Genomic DNA, 15,855 nt, shown 5'->3' with positions numbered 1-15,855 from the left:
CCTCGGGCTCGAGGATTTTCAAGTGTAGGATGCTTTTTTAATTTTTTCCAGTTTTTTTTTAAATAGTGAGTTTAAAATTAAAATTTGGATTGCTACCGAAAGATAATCGTAAGTACAATAATTTAGATGTGGTCTGAAAGTGAAATTTGGTGACGAATGTTGTATATTTGCTATTTTTGCCTTTCTCGTATACTAAGTATACGTAAAGGCTATATGTTCGCTCCAAAAATGAACTTTTTATAGGAGGCCCGGAGACCCATAGTGTTATATACCAATCAACTCAGCTCGACGAATTGAGGTGATGTCTGTGTGTATGTGTGTGTGTGTGCGCACCAAAAGAGCAAAAATTTTAGCTCACTTTTTTTGCACTTACCCTCAACCAATTTAGGTTGCATTCGACGCAGTATACTGCCCCATTGTTTCCTATTGAAAATTGGCCGGATCGGACTATGGGCTTGGAAGTTATGGCCAAAATACTTTTTCTCATAAAAAAGCGCGTAAAAAAGTCTAGCTCACTTTTAATGCACTTACCCTGAACGGATTCCCTCACAACAGGCTGCATTCGACGCAGTATCCTGCCCCATTGTTCCCTATTGAAAATTGGACGGATTAGACAATGGACTTGGTAGTTATGGCCAAAATACTTTTTCTCAGAAAAAAAAAATCGTAAAAAAGTCTAGTTCACTTTTAATGCACTTACCCTAAACGGATTCCCTTACAACAGGCTGCATTCGACGCAGAATCCTGCCCCATTGTTTCCTATTGAAAATTGATCGGACAATGGGCTCAGAAGTAATGCCCAAAATACTATTTTTTCCCGCACGAGAAAGGCATCATCACCGCTAGGTGGATTAATCTGGGTTTTTTCCTTCTGTGTGGGTTTTAGTATTTTTTGAACACTGTTAGAATAGGAACGGCACATGATCAAAAATCAAGAATATTAAAAACGCAGCTAGTAGAAGCGAAAACAGAATTTGTGACCATGACCTTTCAAATAGTTTATCGGAGCTGTTCTGTCGAGAAATACAATATTCGCTTGGTGTTTTTACGCATATCAGTCTCACTATGAGCTTGATTTCGCTAATGACTTATGCGATAACGATAGACATATCATTTTTAAATTGAACTATTTACGAGCTTTGGCTTGATTTGAAGGTTTAATCACTGTCTTTTAGAATTGAAAAAAACACATCAAAACAGCCGGTTTTGAGATAAAAACTAAAAAACTACAAAGACTAGCATGGGACAATTATGGCTAGTATGATAGTGAAGAGGATAGGTTGCGTATTCATCGTCTTGATCAAAACATGTCAGCAATAATACCTACTTAAGTGATTATCAGTGATTCAAAAAGCATTCAAAATTAATAATTTTTCGCGTTATGCGTAACATTTGGTAGTACCCACCCCCTCCCCCACCTTTTGGTGTAACAAAGTATAACGCAAGTTGGACCTCCCCCCTCCCCCCAAAAGCGTTACGTAATTTGTGAACAGACCCTAACTCTTCAAATTGGTGAAATCGGCAATACCCTTATGTTTATTTATCAGTGATATTTATTTTTGCTGTGTATAACAGGATACTACATGGTTCGGAGCAGCAAAGATCCTACCGGAAGTGGTGCAAGAAAATTCTTAATTATGTAACAGAGAGCATCAGAAATCGTAGAACGCAAACCAAACCGACGCTACATGAAATGAACTAAACGAAACGATGAAAATATTGGAAAGAATTGTTGAGTCTTCCTAAATACCCTTTCCAGGCAGAACGACTCCAAACATTCATGGCGACGAAATCCAGTTTGTCCCCAAACGCAATACAACGAATGGCGACGGAAACGGAAAATATGACAGCCCATATATTTTCTGTCAAATTTGCCGTTTCCGCCGCCGTTCCGTTGTATTGCGTTTAGGGCTTAATAGCCGTTATCATCTCTATTTTGTTTAGCTCAGCCCTCGCCATACGCTATCAGAGTTCCTCACCGACGGATCCCAATGGAGTGGACAATTGTGGCGCATACAAGAAATTCAATCGAACGCAGAATATTGCCATCGAGTGCAACAGCGATGAGTCAAACATGCCGGGTTCGTTTTGCATGAAGGTAGTACATAAGAGCCCTCGAGGATTTCTCTGGGACGGCCGATGGCGTCAAGTGATCCGACGGTGCGCCTCGGTATCGGAAACTGGTGTCACCGGCGTGTGCAACTGGGGCGTCTACGAGAACATTGAGCTGCCTGTCCTTGCGTGATGCGTGGTCGTTTTGATATATAGATTATATAGATAAATAGATTGATATATGTATTGGAGTGAAGTGCCCAGAATGGAAATGCAAACGTGCTCAATCATTATTTACCAGTATCAGAAGTCAGTTTTGATACTATTGGTTCACCAGAACATGGCTCCGGATGTTCCGGGAACTTGTATATTTATAACACGAAGATGGCATTATCATTCGATAATGGAAAGATCGATATGTGCTTAGTTTTGTTTGTGTACTCAATTTACTCAACATTCTTCCATGTTTTCACAAAACTGTAAAAAATAAAAACATTCTGAAGAATCGATTTGTTTTCTGGATAAATAGTGTACGCAACAAATTAGATTCGAAAACTGATCAATTTTGGCGAGACAAAATCGCAGGGTCAGCTAGTAGTTCTATAAATCTGACCAGATTAACACCATGGTCAAGTCAGGCCCTGTACCAAAATTTAGACAAGATAACTCCTCTTCTTTGAAAATTTCATGGCAATCGGACATAAATTGAATCCACACGGGTTATTTCTATATTGATTTATACACCTGTGTTTAGAATAACAGCAGTGGAGGCCGATTTTCATTCAAAATAGTCAACTTTGACAAGCTGTAACTTCGTACTCCAATGACCGAAAATAAAAATTTTGGCAGTGAACTACAAATACTACGAATCTTTCCTTCCACTCGTTAAAAAAATACACTAGAATCAAACTGTTCAAAATAATAGCAGTTTTAGCTATTATTTTGAACAATTTGACCTAGTGTAATATTTTAAAGAAAGGAAAAATAAGTTTATGTAAAATTCAACATAATTGTAGTTCACTGCCAATATTTTAGCTCAATCTGTTTTCGGAGTACGACGTTACAGCTTGTCAAAGTTGACCATTTTGTATGAAAATCGGCCTCCTATTATTCTGAGCACAGGTGTAAGTCAGACCAAAACGGGATAAGCAAATTCTTCAAATAAAATGTTGGCATGTTAACGCCAGTTGTATGTAGTACCAGCTACATTTAGTATTTCAATTTTAATTTTTCTTTTGCTAGTTTACGGTTAATCATAACATTATTTTTAATCAATCTGTTTAATTACTTGAAGTCAAAAAAAGTTGGAACAAATTGGCCACAATAACATTACTTACCCCTAATCAAACATTAATTTTAAAACAAATCGCGTCCTTTTTTGAGCATGAATTCTTGAATGAACAACGCGTCCAGCAGCCGATTGAAATCCAGTCAAACACCAGCCATCAGCTCAGCCAGTGAGAAAATGGTCTTGTTCTCTGCGTTGCCACCTTAGGCTAGAGCAGGTTCTCTCGAAACGCTATAATAAACCGGTCTGGCTGATACCGGTACCGTTCATCAAACGATTCGGCTTTAGATCACCAAAATCATTGCAGAACACATCTATCATACTGTACCGCAGGATGGGGATCGCGTCTTGAGCGTGATTTAGAGTTGCTGTTTCAAGATCCATCCTGGCTCTAGCTCTTGCTCTAGCTTGTGTGAGGCGTACAAAAGTCTCAAGCTGACGGGTCGTCACCTGAATAGAATCCATACCCTGCTGGGCCCGACGCATTTTGGCGTAAAAATGTCTTATTTCTAATGTCATCTTTCGTCAACTTGGGATGGACCTTCTTACGTCCATACGGCATGTATTTCTGAATAAGTTTCAGCGGCAATAAATCCATTTTTCATTAGCTCTGATTTTCAGTCGTTCGTTAACAGGTGCTCCTTATTGTGAATAGGTATCATACCCATTCCGGAGAAACCCGGGGTTGTGGTTGTTGGAGTATCATAGTCGTTGAACGTGAGCGCTAGCTAGTTGTTCAGGTAGGCATGCGGTCGAACAAGTTGAATGAAAATCAAATCAAATCGAGACAAGAGAGCTGGTTTTATTCGGAGATTTACTCATACGCTTTTTGATTTGTCGTTATGACCTAAAGAAAGATTGGCTGCCGCTAAGATCAAGTACCTGCGGATAGTAAACAAATAACTTCTCTAGCCAACTTGCTGGTCCATGGCTTCCAGAAATATCTGATGGTTTCCGGACATTTTAACAAATTCATCAATACTCTAAGCACTCTGATCTGCCAGTACTAATGTGCGCGATCTTCAGTAATGTACGCTCCGACAAATAAGCCAAGTGATAGCGCAGTCTTTTTAATTTCAGGCCGTAAATCATGGGACACAACGGGCATGGGTCCGATCGAATCGAACATTCGAGTATTTCGAGCCTTCGAACTATTTTCCGCCGACCCTTTAAAAATCCAGTGATGGTGACCGTAATCGTCCAGACAAACTGCACCCTCTATCTCATGAGTGAGCTCTATACCTCGATTCTTTAAAAAACCTGACGATGTCCCAAACGAGCACCGAGTATGGATTCCTGCAGTCGCATCGATTTGAAAGGATTCGGTTCGCGTAAAAATCGATGATCGCTGGGGATAAAATTACTCCTTGCTTTACATCCTTCTCGACAGGATGTAGGAAGGAAAACATTCCATTTGTTCGCCGTACAACTTGCAGTTCCCATCCTATATCATGGCATAATGAGAACGTCAATATTGATCACCTAAAAAAATAAAATAATATTTTAGAAATATTTTTTATGTATGCTATTATATTGAATTCCTCAAATAGGGAACGGTTCGCCACTTCATCTCATAGCTCCTATTTCCATCCCATCAAAAACAAAGCAATGGAAAGGAATTTGGTTTGTTTATTATTTTGTGATTTTTCAGCAGTGAACACGAATGTTGACAAAAAGAAGCGACTAATTTGATGCCGTATTTCTTTGTTTAGCGATGAGATGGATATATGTACAGTGAGATGGAGATCGGAACAGTTCCCCTATGTGTAATTCCCCTAAAGACTAAAATAAGTTTCTTACCTGCAAACTCTAACTGAAGTTCCCCGTACGGAAAATAACTTTCCAAAGCTATTATTTTTTATTGCCGCAGATGAATCTCTGGTTCGTGACAAGTCACTGGTGTCACTTGATGGTCATGGTCAAAATTGGCTCTGGGTTGTCCACTAAATCCTGTTGATAAGTTTTCTATGCTCATGTATTAATGAGTAATCTGCTCTCCCTCAGCAATGTCTAACTAGAACCAAAAGTTCTATTTGATCCTACCAGATTATGCAGCTTCGGAGACTAGCATAATGCCGTTGGGCTGCTCGTTTTTTTGCAATGTTGCTACCTGACGACGATTCAGCTGAATCAATTTTAGAAAATTAGTTTTTAGCACTCCAAAATTAAGTGAAAAGAATCACTTACCATCCTGGGGTAGATAAATAAAGTTTCCATCCTGGATACCCGCACGTTTTTTTTTCTATAGTCGGTATTAGTAGCTGCTGCTGGGTTGCGAAACACTTGGTGACTGTAGGGAAGGCGTGCTACGTTCAATAATATTTACTATTTCTGCGCAGATCTGTGTCGTATCCCGCACAAAACGCATCAGCCGAAAACTAAAAATTTGAAGCAAACGACCGGTGTATGAAGCTTCGTGTTGTCGTCACAAAAGTCGTTAGCAAACTGAATTCCAAACATCGAACTCCTTTCCATAGCAACGATTCACTCTCGCAACTCGTTGCTGTGTCAGACTATAGGGTGCCTACATTTTTAGGCAAAATATATCGTTCTCGTTCATATTTGTTCTCGTTCAAATAGAGTAGCATATTGAATAGTTTACTTTCAAAACTATATTAAAATTATACATATTCGTTTATTAAACAATTTATCAATATCTACCATAATCACTACATCCTTTCTCTTCTCTACTCTTTATTAGAATATCTGCTATCATGAAACTATGAATATTCATATAATATATAGATTAGTTTGCATCTCACAGAGTTTTTGAAAAATGCAACAACAAAAATAATGTTGCAGTTAAATTTACCAACTGTTGCAAACTAATAACAACAACAGTATACAACTTGAATTATCGAAATTCGTTATTCGTTAACAACGTTGATGAACTTCACTAATTTTTTTCAAACTGAATTCTTAAATTTAGTTTTTTTAATCTATCCTTCAAAACCACTTCCGTATCCATCTATCCAATCTGATTACATTATCTTGTATCCAAATTTTAGAATCACATTGATTCACTTCAGATCCAACACCCATATACAATTTCCCAATGGAATTACCAAATTCAATCCTAGAGGAACTAATATTCTATTTAGTATTTCATCCAAGATCAATCTTCAAATCAAATTTCACAGCTCCGAATCAAATCTCCTAATAAGATCGCCAAATCCAAATCGGATAACTAAATCACCCCGAACCCGATTTCCGACTTGAAATCTAATCTGATCAAATCGGCCAAATAAACTCACTTTTTTTCGAATCCAGTCTCTAAATAAAATATCATAAACGACATATATAATCTATATTATTATTTTTCTCAATGTATTTTAATTTCATGTTGCTTTTCCATTTCCGCATTCGCAAAGTGTACCTGTAAAGAATACACAGACGGTATCCTACGTCAAATGGAACGGAGTCCCACTCTCGCAGGGATAAACAAAAAATACATCGGAGTCCTGCTTACTCCGGCATAAGCAAAAAAAATGCCTCGGAGGCCTGCTCGCTCCGGAATAAACAAAAAAAAATGCCACGGAGACCTGCTCGCTCCGGAATACACAAACAAAAAATGCCTCGGAGACCTGCTCGCTCCGGTAACTTTTTTTTCTATCCTCGGGAGACCTGCTCGCTCCGGGATTAATTTTTTTAAGCCCTCGAAGACCTGCTCGCTTCGGTAACTTTTTTCTATCCTCGGGAGACCTGCTCGCTCCAGGATTATCTTTTTTTTACACTCGAAGACCTGCTCGCTTCGGTATTATATTCTTTGATTTCGGAGACCTACTCGCTCCGCAATGCATTACTTTTTTCAACATAAATCCACAAAATTAAATGTGAGCATACTTACCAAGTAACTAGCACATTAATGGATGTGGCAAGCACCATTTTTATGTGCCAGTTATAAAACAAAAGTTCTACCGACTGCGTCATGTCGTATCCCGCACAAAACGCATCAGCCGAAAACTAAAAATTTGAAGCAAACGACCGGTGTATGAAGCTTCGTGTTGTCGTCACAAAAGTCGTTAGCAAACTGAATTCCAAACATCCAACTCCTTTCCATGGCAACGATTCACTCTCGCAACTCGTTGCTGTGTCAGACTATAGGGTGCCTACATTTTTAGGCAAAATATATCGTTCTCGTTCATATTTGTTCTCGTTCAAATAGAGTAGCATATCGAATAGTTTACTTTCAAAACTATATTAAAATTATACATATTCGTTTATTAAACAATTTATCAATATCTACCATAATCACTACAATCTGCATCGCTGTCTATCCGTCGACCCGGTCGTCAGATTTCCAATGTTATATTAGGGCATCTTCACCGTCACTATGGAAAATAATAAGGGTAAAATATTGTTACAAACAAAGTTCCACTTTTAGTATACACTGGATTCTGTTTTTACACGATTTACATTGTTTTTCCAATTTTGCACTCATTCTAAATGTTTAACGAATAAATTAGCATGTAAATTTTCTTTAAATGAAAAGGATTTTGAAACATGTCGCAAAGATTTTGGTGGAAAGCCGAAATCACACGATCAAAATACAAGCAAAAATAATTGTGCAATTGTGTCAAACTTAGCACGTAGATGTTGTAGTAGTTACCGTTTGTGGAGCACTTTTGGAGGACGCAATAGCTGAATATATCCAGTATCCGGGTTAATGACGTAGAACGTTGCTTCCAGAGTTCCAGATATGTATACGACACTTTTGGCCTTTCGGAACTGCATCACGGAAAATACTTCTGCTGGTCAATTAGTATACTAAACAGTATTTTATAAACACAAGATCATAACTAGATTATTAGTCAAATACAGGCATCTCTTAATTGTAAATTCGAGCGCAAAAGCGTTTGCAAAAAGATAATGACGGGAGCAAGTTTTTTTTTGACAAACAAACAAAAACAAACAGACAAACTGTCAAAACGTCGAGAGGGGTAAGTCAGCGCTCGTAAAATATTTATGTAATGTAATTCGTCACCCCGAGGGGTATTTTCTTCAAAATGAAGAAGAAGACATGGTGCCCGATTTTCTGATGGCTTTGTACCGGACATTTCGGTCTATGTATTCGTCAATGGTCGCGGTGTCCACAATTTCGCGACGACCAAGTTTCTTGCTGTTGCCTCTTTCCTCCAGGGTGCTGCATCTAGGTATTAATTGAAATGAAGGAATTCATGTTTAAAGCAATTTTATAATATTATCATTGACGAATACATAGACCGAAATGTCCGGTACAAAGCCATCAGAAAATCGGGCACCATGTCTTCTTCTTCATTTTGAAGAAAATACCCCTCGTGGGTGACGAATTACATTACATAAATATATTTTACGAGCGCTGACTTACCCCTCTCGACGTTTTGACAGTTTGTCTGTTTGTTTTTCTCCCTCACCTTGCGTTGTCGTTTCGGTTTTGAATCGTGCATACATTAAAAAAAATTGCTCTCGCCATTATCTTTTTGCAAACGCTTTTGCCAGTGCGTGTTTGAATTTTTCGGAAATAATTGATTAAAGAAATCGAATTTACAATTAAGTATTTGGCTAATAATCTAGTTATGATCTTGTGTTTATAAAATACTGTTTAGACCGAGGGGCGGATCACTCGCATTTTCGAAGCAGTCGCAAGTATTTATGAACGCATTTGCGTATTTTTGAGCATTTTTGAAATGCATTTGAGTATTGATGCAATGGAGTACACATTGATGCATTTCACAATGCATTGATGCATAAGTATACGCATTTGAATATTGTACAATGCAATAATAATCAAAACAGCTTTCGTTTTGGTTTTGTATTTCAATTTTGACGTAAACTTGTTGATGTAAATAGTTTTTTCTTTTCTTGGATCAGATATTTTTTGTAATTCAAATAATCTCGAACTGAACTGAAGCGTTAGGTGAACGTTTCGGATTGGCGACCAAGGCTTTGACGTCCTGAATCAGTTTAGATTTTCCATTAAAGTTGCCAGCGCCGACAACAAATGCGCTGCGTTAGGCCCGTGCTACTAAATGATTGTTTTTGTGAACGATTCGAATTACGTGATGACCAAAGCACCGGATATCTTATCCAGAACATCCAGCACGGAGCTTGTTGTTGTCAACACACTTTTCGCTGGGAATGAGTCGAACTACTCATCATGCAGAATGTTTATCAAAGGGGCTGTCCATAAACCACGTAGACTCTTGAGGGGGGGAGAGGTTTCAAAAAAGTCTACGTTAGTCTACGAAGGGGGACGGGGGGATATACCAAAAGTCCACGTAGACTTTTTTTTTCGGTGACAATTTATGCAGCAGCTTTATGGAAAGTTCACTTGTTTGATTGGCAATTGAAAGTGAGGTTGGGTTTTACTAAATTTGAAAACTGGAATCAAATTTTACGCTCTCTTATCACCTCAATTGTAAAAATCAAAGCAGGGATTTCATTATCAAACATTTTCTCACATTTTAAACACAAGAAACAATCAATCAATCATCAATTTATCGAATGATGATTTTTCGTTTTGATCCTCATTTTTATCTGACAATTTTAAAGGTTTTTTTTGCTGAACTACGGCTTAAAACTATCATGGATTTTACCTAGAAATTCTTCTATGTTGAGCAGGAAAATTCTCCGAAGTGTTCTATAAAAACTTTCTATTTTTTGTTAATTTCCTCTCCGATTTTATAATGCAAATTCTACTAGAATATCTTTTGATTTTTGGCAGGAACTTCTATGGAAACGACAAGTGAATCTTAAGAATTTTCACGGGAAATTATAGTACGACATCAACGGAAAATTCTTTAAAATTTACAGAGGAAGCACTTTGGAATATCAAAGAAAAGTCATTTGAATTTCCAATAAGACATTCTTTAAAACTTGGGGGGCAGAAACCCTTCAGAATTTCCTCTGGAGATTTTCTAAGAAGTCCCTGGGAAACTTTTCCTTATTTCGGTAATTCTTCGTTTTTTTTTTGCGAGGAATTCTTTAGACATATACAGGGCTGTTACAGCAGTCGCGAATTTCGCGATTTTCGCGTTTTTCGCGAATTTCACGGATTTGTCGCGGATTTGCTCTTCCAGTCGCGAAAATCGCGGTTCCGTTAAACGTTGTCGCGAAAATCGCGGATTTATATTTATACTCTCTCTAAAATTCAAAATGTTAATGTTTTTTATATGAGTGTATGAGAAGTAAGCAATTTACAATTTACAATTTGGGGCTTGACATTTTGTCTATTTTTCTCTCCAAGGGTGATATTGACCGAATTAAACGCATTGAATTTCGCACCTGGGACCGCCGGAAATGAGCTAAAGCATGCAGGTTAAATATCACACGAAATTATGCTGGTTGTTATCAACTCAGTCCACTCCAGTACTGGAATTTCTCATTTTCAATAAGAGATGTCACCCGATGTTTACATATCTGTCCCTTTCAAAATCTATTGAAACTCGAAGGATGAATGGCATGCTACAAAAATCTCAAAAAATATTGGTTCCGGGACAGGTCATGAAAGTATGCAATATCTGCTTTATTTTAGTGTTTAGTTTTCACTTTCAACTCGGTGAATTAAAGAAGTATGATTAATTTATCGACTAGTCACTATTTTTCGCATGTATCTATTAAAATAACTTAGAAATTTTAATTTAAAAATAAAGCACAACATCCTTTCATGACTGCCTTTCATGCGAAATTGATCAAAGTACCCACGATTCTTTGGTTGCCTGAAATAGAAAAAGGCGCTTTGCTCTCTGTCTTATGACGATCACGACCTTTTCCAGTACTGGTCCACTCGGTTTAGCGATGGAGAGACGCTTCATCTTTCCGACCTTCTGCTTCATCAAGTTCTGCTCCATAGTGACTCCCAGTACTCCTGGCTGCCTATTCCAATTATTTGCCATCTTTCCCTTCAAACATTGTATCTCTTTTTATAGTCTCAGTCAATTCTTTGATTCGTTTGAGGTCAACTTTCCCGAAGAATCCATATTTTTTTAAAAATCGAAACATAAACTGAAAAGTGTTGCGGGCCAGAATGATTCGCCTGATGTTGGTTCAAAATCGCGAATGTTAGGTCAAGTTTGTCAACAGATCTTTTTTGATTTCTTGTTTTGAATTTTAATAATAGTTGAAGGCGTAAAAAAATATGAATTCTTGGGAAGGTTTATCTTGAATGAATTGAAGAATCGATTGAGCGAATATAAATGTTTGATTGGAGAGTCCAATTACCATTATTGCTTGATTAGATATTTTTTCGGTAAAAAGCGTTTCTGCCATTTAGCCCAAAGTCCAAAGTTCATCGTTTCTTCGTTCGCTCGTGCCCTAAATTGTCTATAACTTTTTTAGAAGCCTGTTAGTCTTATATTTTTAACCAAAGGTACATTGCTCTAAATATAAAGCTGAGGCTTAAGGCATGAGTGGAATCTTTTCAAAATGTCGCTTTTTAAATAACATTTTGCCTCTCACGTGTCAGACTATTTTATCAGCATTGTCCTGTTAGACAAAGTTATAGGACATTTTAAGCGCTATAAGTTCAAAAAGAAAGTTGACTTTTGTTTGTTTTGACATGTTCAACTTTTGGCATGCCCATTGAATTCAACTGCGTTGTTCAATTCACTTGCCCTGTCAAAAGGTAGCGTAAGGTTTCTAGCACATAACATATAGGCATCTTTGCTGTGGAATGTGGTCCTTCCATGATTTTGGAACGCTAGCGAACCTAGCGGTGGAAGTCAAGCTTTACTGAACAACCCGCATACGACAGAGTAGCATCGCATGCTTTGCTGTCTCTATCTTTCGCCTTGGATATACGTGAGTGCCGTTCGTCGATTGTCGCTACACAAAAAGCCTACTTTGAAATTTGCAGTTCGTTCTATGATACCTATCTGTTTTGTGTTTCTAGTCATCTGTGTTTCTAAATAGTTAACATATTTCAAGTTATTGCTCTTCAATAATACCATTAACCAAATTGTGATCTACGTGTGACCAACGCCATCTAACCTACTTAGAACCTCGAATCGATGTTAGTTCTAGTGTGTAGAATCCAAATTGGCGGCTTTCCACTTTGGTTCCACCATGAGTTCGGAGTCGTCAACTGTTTTTATCACTCTATATCCAAATTCATGCTACTGAAGGCCTCGAAACCCTTGAATTAACTGTGAAATAACCATCAACTATTTTGACTGCCCTTTTGGGCCCTCCTTAGCCGTGCGGTAAGACGCGCGGCTACAAAGCAAGACCATGCTGAGGGTGGCTGGGTTCGATTCCCGGTGCCGGTCTAGGCAATTTTCGGATTGGAAATTGTCTTGATTTCCTTGGGCATAAAAGTATCATCGTGCTAGCCTCATGATATACGAATGCAAAAATGGTAACTTGGCTTAGAAACCTTGCAGTTAATAACTGTGGAAGTGCTGAATGAACACTAAGCTGCGAGGCGGCTCTGTCCCAGTGTGGGGATGTAATGCCAATAAGAAGAAGAAGATTTTGGCTGCATTTGAAAGTTAGTTCTGCTTGAACGTATAACGTTTTACAAGTTTATTCTTTTGATAAAATAATGTATCTTGGTATGAAACGTCATGTACTTTATTTTCAGTGAAATTAAAATCTGTGAACTTTGACATCAAAACTCTATGAAGTGAGAAAGCCTGGAGGCTAGGCTATTAGGAATGCAACAATCCATTTATTTATACATCATAAAACTATTTCTGATTCGCCATTCAAAACGTCATGCGGCATAATTATTCTTCATTTTTTCCACTGATCAAAGCATTGATAGATTAAAAGCAAAGTATTGAAATTTTGCATTGAAATGTGATAATTCGCTTATTTTTGTTTGTCGTGGCTTTGTTTTTGTAGTCGCGGATTTCATTTTGTTAGTCGCAGATTTCGCGGATTGGAATTTGTTCAGTTTGTAACAGCCCTGCATATAAGCAAAACTCTTCGGAATGTCCTTGGGAAATGATTCGGAAAATTTTATGGATTGTGGAAATTGCTGCAAATTTTAAACAGAAATTTAAAAATATCGTAGGAAACTATTCTAGAATTCCACTGGAAACATTTGGAAATGTTCGTTTAAACTTGAAATAACTTCAGGAAATAAATTTGAATTTTTATTGAAAATTTCTAATAACGGGGTATTTTTGGATTTTAGAAGGAAATTCATGGTATTTAAACGGATGATTATTCAACAAGATATTGCATGGAATTTAAAAGAAAAGCATGGAAATTTTCACAGAAAGTTCTTTTGGAGTATTATCGGGAAACTTTAAAGGTTATCAGTAAGGAAATTCTACGATATTTCCACGAAAAATATATTGGAATGTTGACTTGGCATTCTAGCTATTTCAACCCGAAATTTTTCGAAGTTCTGAAAATTGTTCGGTTTTCTACAAATTTGAACTGGCCTGGAGGATCATAGTTCAGATGCGTAATATTGTAATATTTACATATTGAAATTGATTTGAATATCTGAATAGCTTAAAACGTGTTTGATCTCCATATTTTTAAAACTGCATATGATATATAAAATCGGTCTCCAGTAGCCATGCGAACAAAGGCGTAGGATTGCCAATCCGGAGATATCAAGTTTGACTCTCGGTCCGGTCTAGGATGTTTTCGGGTTGGAAACATTCTCGACACCCTGGGCAGAGTGTATCCACAGACAAACAGACGTAACAGCTTGAACCTTTTTCTGAAAAATCTATCGCCCAACTTCTCTATCATCATCTTGCGAGCATGTCATACTCGAAGGATTACGACGCTGGCGCCTCTAGTTGTGAAACGCGCAATCAATCAAATTTAAATTGCTCGTTGAAGTCATGGTCGATGGTAATTTCTCTAGTGTTACGTCTGTTTGTCTGTGGTGTATCCATTGTACTTGCCACACAAGATACATACTCATGCAATGGCGGGCATAGAAAAGCTTGCAATTAATAACCGAGGAAATGCTAATAGAATACTTGTTAAAAAGCAGGACATGTTCCAATTGTAATGTAGAGCCATAGAAGAAGATTTTATAAAAATTTGAAAAGTCTACGTAGACTTCAAAGGGGGGCGGGTTTCGGAAAAGTCTACGAAAGTCTACTAGGGGGGACGGGGGGGTTTGAAAATGTGAAACATCGGTCTACGTGGTTTGTGGACAGCCCCAAATCAAAATTAGCATGCGGAATAGCCTTGGCGGTTAGATCAGAACCCATCACTGATAGAAGACCATGAAGAATGAAGAAAGTGGGAAATACCGAAAAAATCGTATAATTCTCATACAGGAAACGCAGATCGTTTTGATTGGTGACTGTCGCACCGACTCCCGAAACGGAATTCTCGATTTTCCTTCACGCAGCTTTTCCAGCACATCGATTAAAGATATAGGCTTGCAAGCACGTTACGGACGTACTCTGGAGTAAAATCCTCATCGATCGATCTGCGCGAAACGGTACCCTTTCCTCGTACAAAGAATATACATTTTTAATGCATTGTTGATCGATTTATTATGATGGATATAGACATTGATATTTGAAAAGGTTAAAAGTCGGAGGGGCAAATGTAAGTTTTGACGTTTGTCACAATCTATAAATAAATACGCTCTCTGTTAGCTATCACCAGAAACTGATGAATATGCCAGGATTTAGATTTGACTTAAAAGTATCCGCTTTAATTGGCAAATCATCATATTTAGATGTTCCAGAATGAGACCACATGCACCAAATACCTCGCCAAATACCCCCAGAATTCATGCCATTTTGCAAAAACATGAAGTTTGTGGCGTTGTATTCCAGGTTCCAAAACTGATCTTAAAGTGGCCATGATGTCTCTAACGAACCTACATTCCGAGATATTTTCGCAAATTCGTCAATAGTTAAGCCCCAAACGCAATATAACGGAACGGCGACGGAAACGGCAAATTTGACAGAAAATATATGGACTAACTGTCAAATTTTCCGTTTCCGTCGCCGTTCCGTTGTATTGCGTTTGGGGCTTTAGGAACGCTCTCTGCCAACTGCCACCAAGAACAAGTAAAATTCAGCGCCTTCTACTAAATGGCGGTGAAAACATCGTCAAAAAGATCTAATTTTCATGAAATTAGTAGCAAAAGTCAATGTTTACGACTATCGCCGCTACAAAATAACAATATCAAAATATGGCGCCCACTTCTGTCAAATTAGTTAAGCGCACTTCGTAAAAAAACGTATTTTCTAACGAATTGTTGCATTACAAGGCATTATGTATTTTATCCAACGAGCATTCCTTAACGCACTGATGCATTTTTAAACGCATTACAATTTCATTCGCATTTGAAGCGCATTTGTGCATTTTTTAAAGCATTAAATAATTTGGCATATTTTTAGCGCATTTTTATCAATACGTATTTTGGATTCAGCTAAATTTCACAGTGATCCGCCCCTCGGTTTAGACGATCCCCACCAGTGCGTAAATAAAGTCAAAATAGCAACCTCTATCATGACGCGAACTCGCACCGGTCGTTGGTAAACGGGTTTGGGAAATGTAAACGCAACCTTCGGTGAATAGCGAGTTGGCAAATTTGGCGACCC

At 37.9% G+C, this 15,855-nt stretch overlaps 1 long non-coding RNA gene and 1 pseudogene across 1 annotated transcript; both read right to left on the bottom strand.

Moving 5' to 3' along the window:
- Positions 1 to 3,214: 3,214 nt before the first annotated feature.
- On the bottom strand, positions 3,215 to 4,648 carry LOC134204886 (DNA helicase MCM8-like; annotated as a pseudogene).
- Positions 4,649 to 4,721: 73 nt separating this feature from the next.
- On the bottom strand, positions 4,722 to 5,983 carry LOC134204883 (uncharacterized). Its single transcript, XR_009977999.1, has 3 exons — positions 5,528 to 5,983; positions 5,141 to 5,465; positions 4,722 to 4,822 (listed from the first exon to the last, which is right to left on the bottom strand). It is a non-coding gene; the product is annotated as an uncharacterized LOC134204883 (long non-coding RNA).
- Positions 5,984 to 15,855: the final 9,872 nt, after the last annotated feature.

The sequence above is a fragment of the Armigeres subalbatus genome, unplaced genomic scaffold (genome assembly GCF_024139115.2).
Source record: "Armigeres subalbatus isolate Guangzhou_Male unplaced genomic scaffold, GZ_Asu_2 Contig941, whole genome shotgun sequence".
Classification (NCBI taxonomy): domain Eukaryota; kingdom Metazoa; phylum Arthropoda; class Insecta; order Diptera; family Culicidae; genus Armigeres; species Armigeres subalbatus.
The sequence above is the reverse complement of the archived record's forward strand: the minus strand, read 5'-3'. Positions and strand labels throughout refer to the sequence as shown.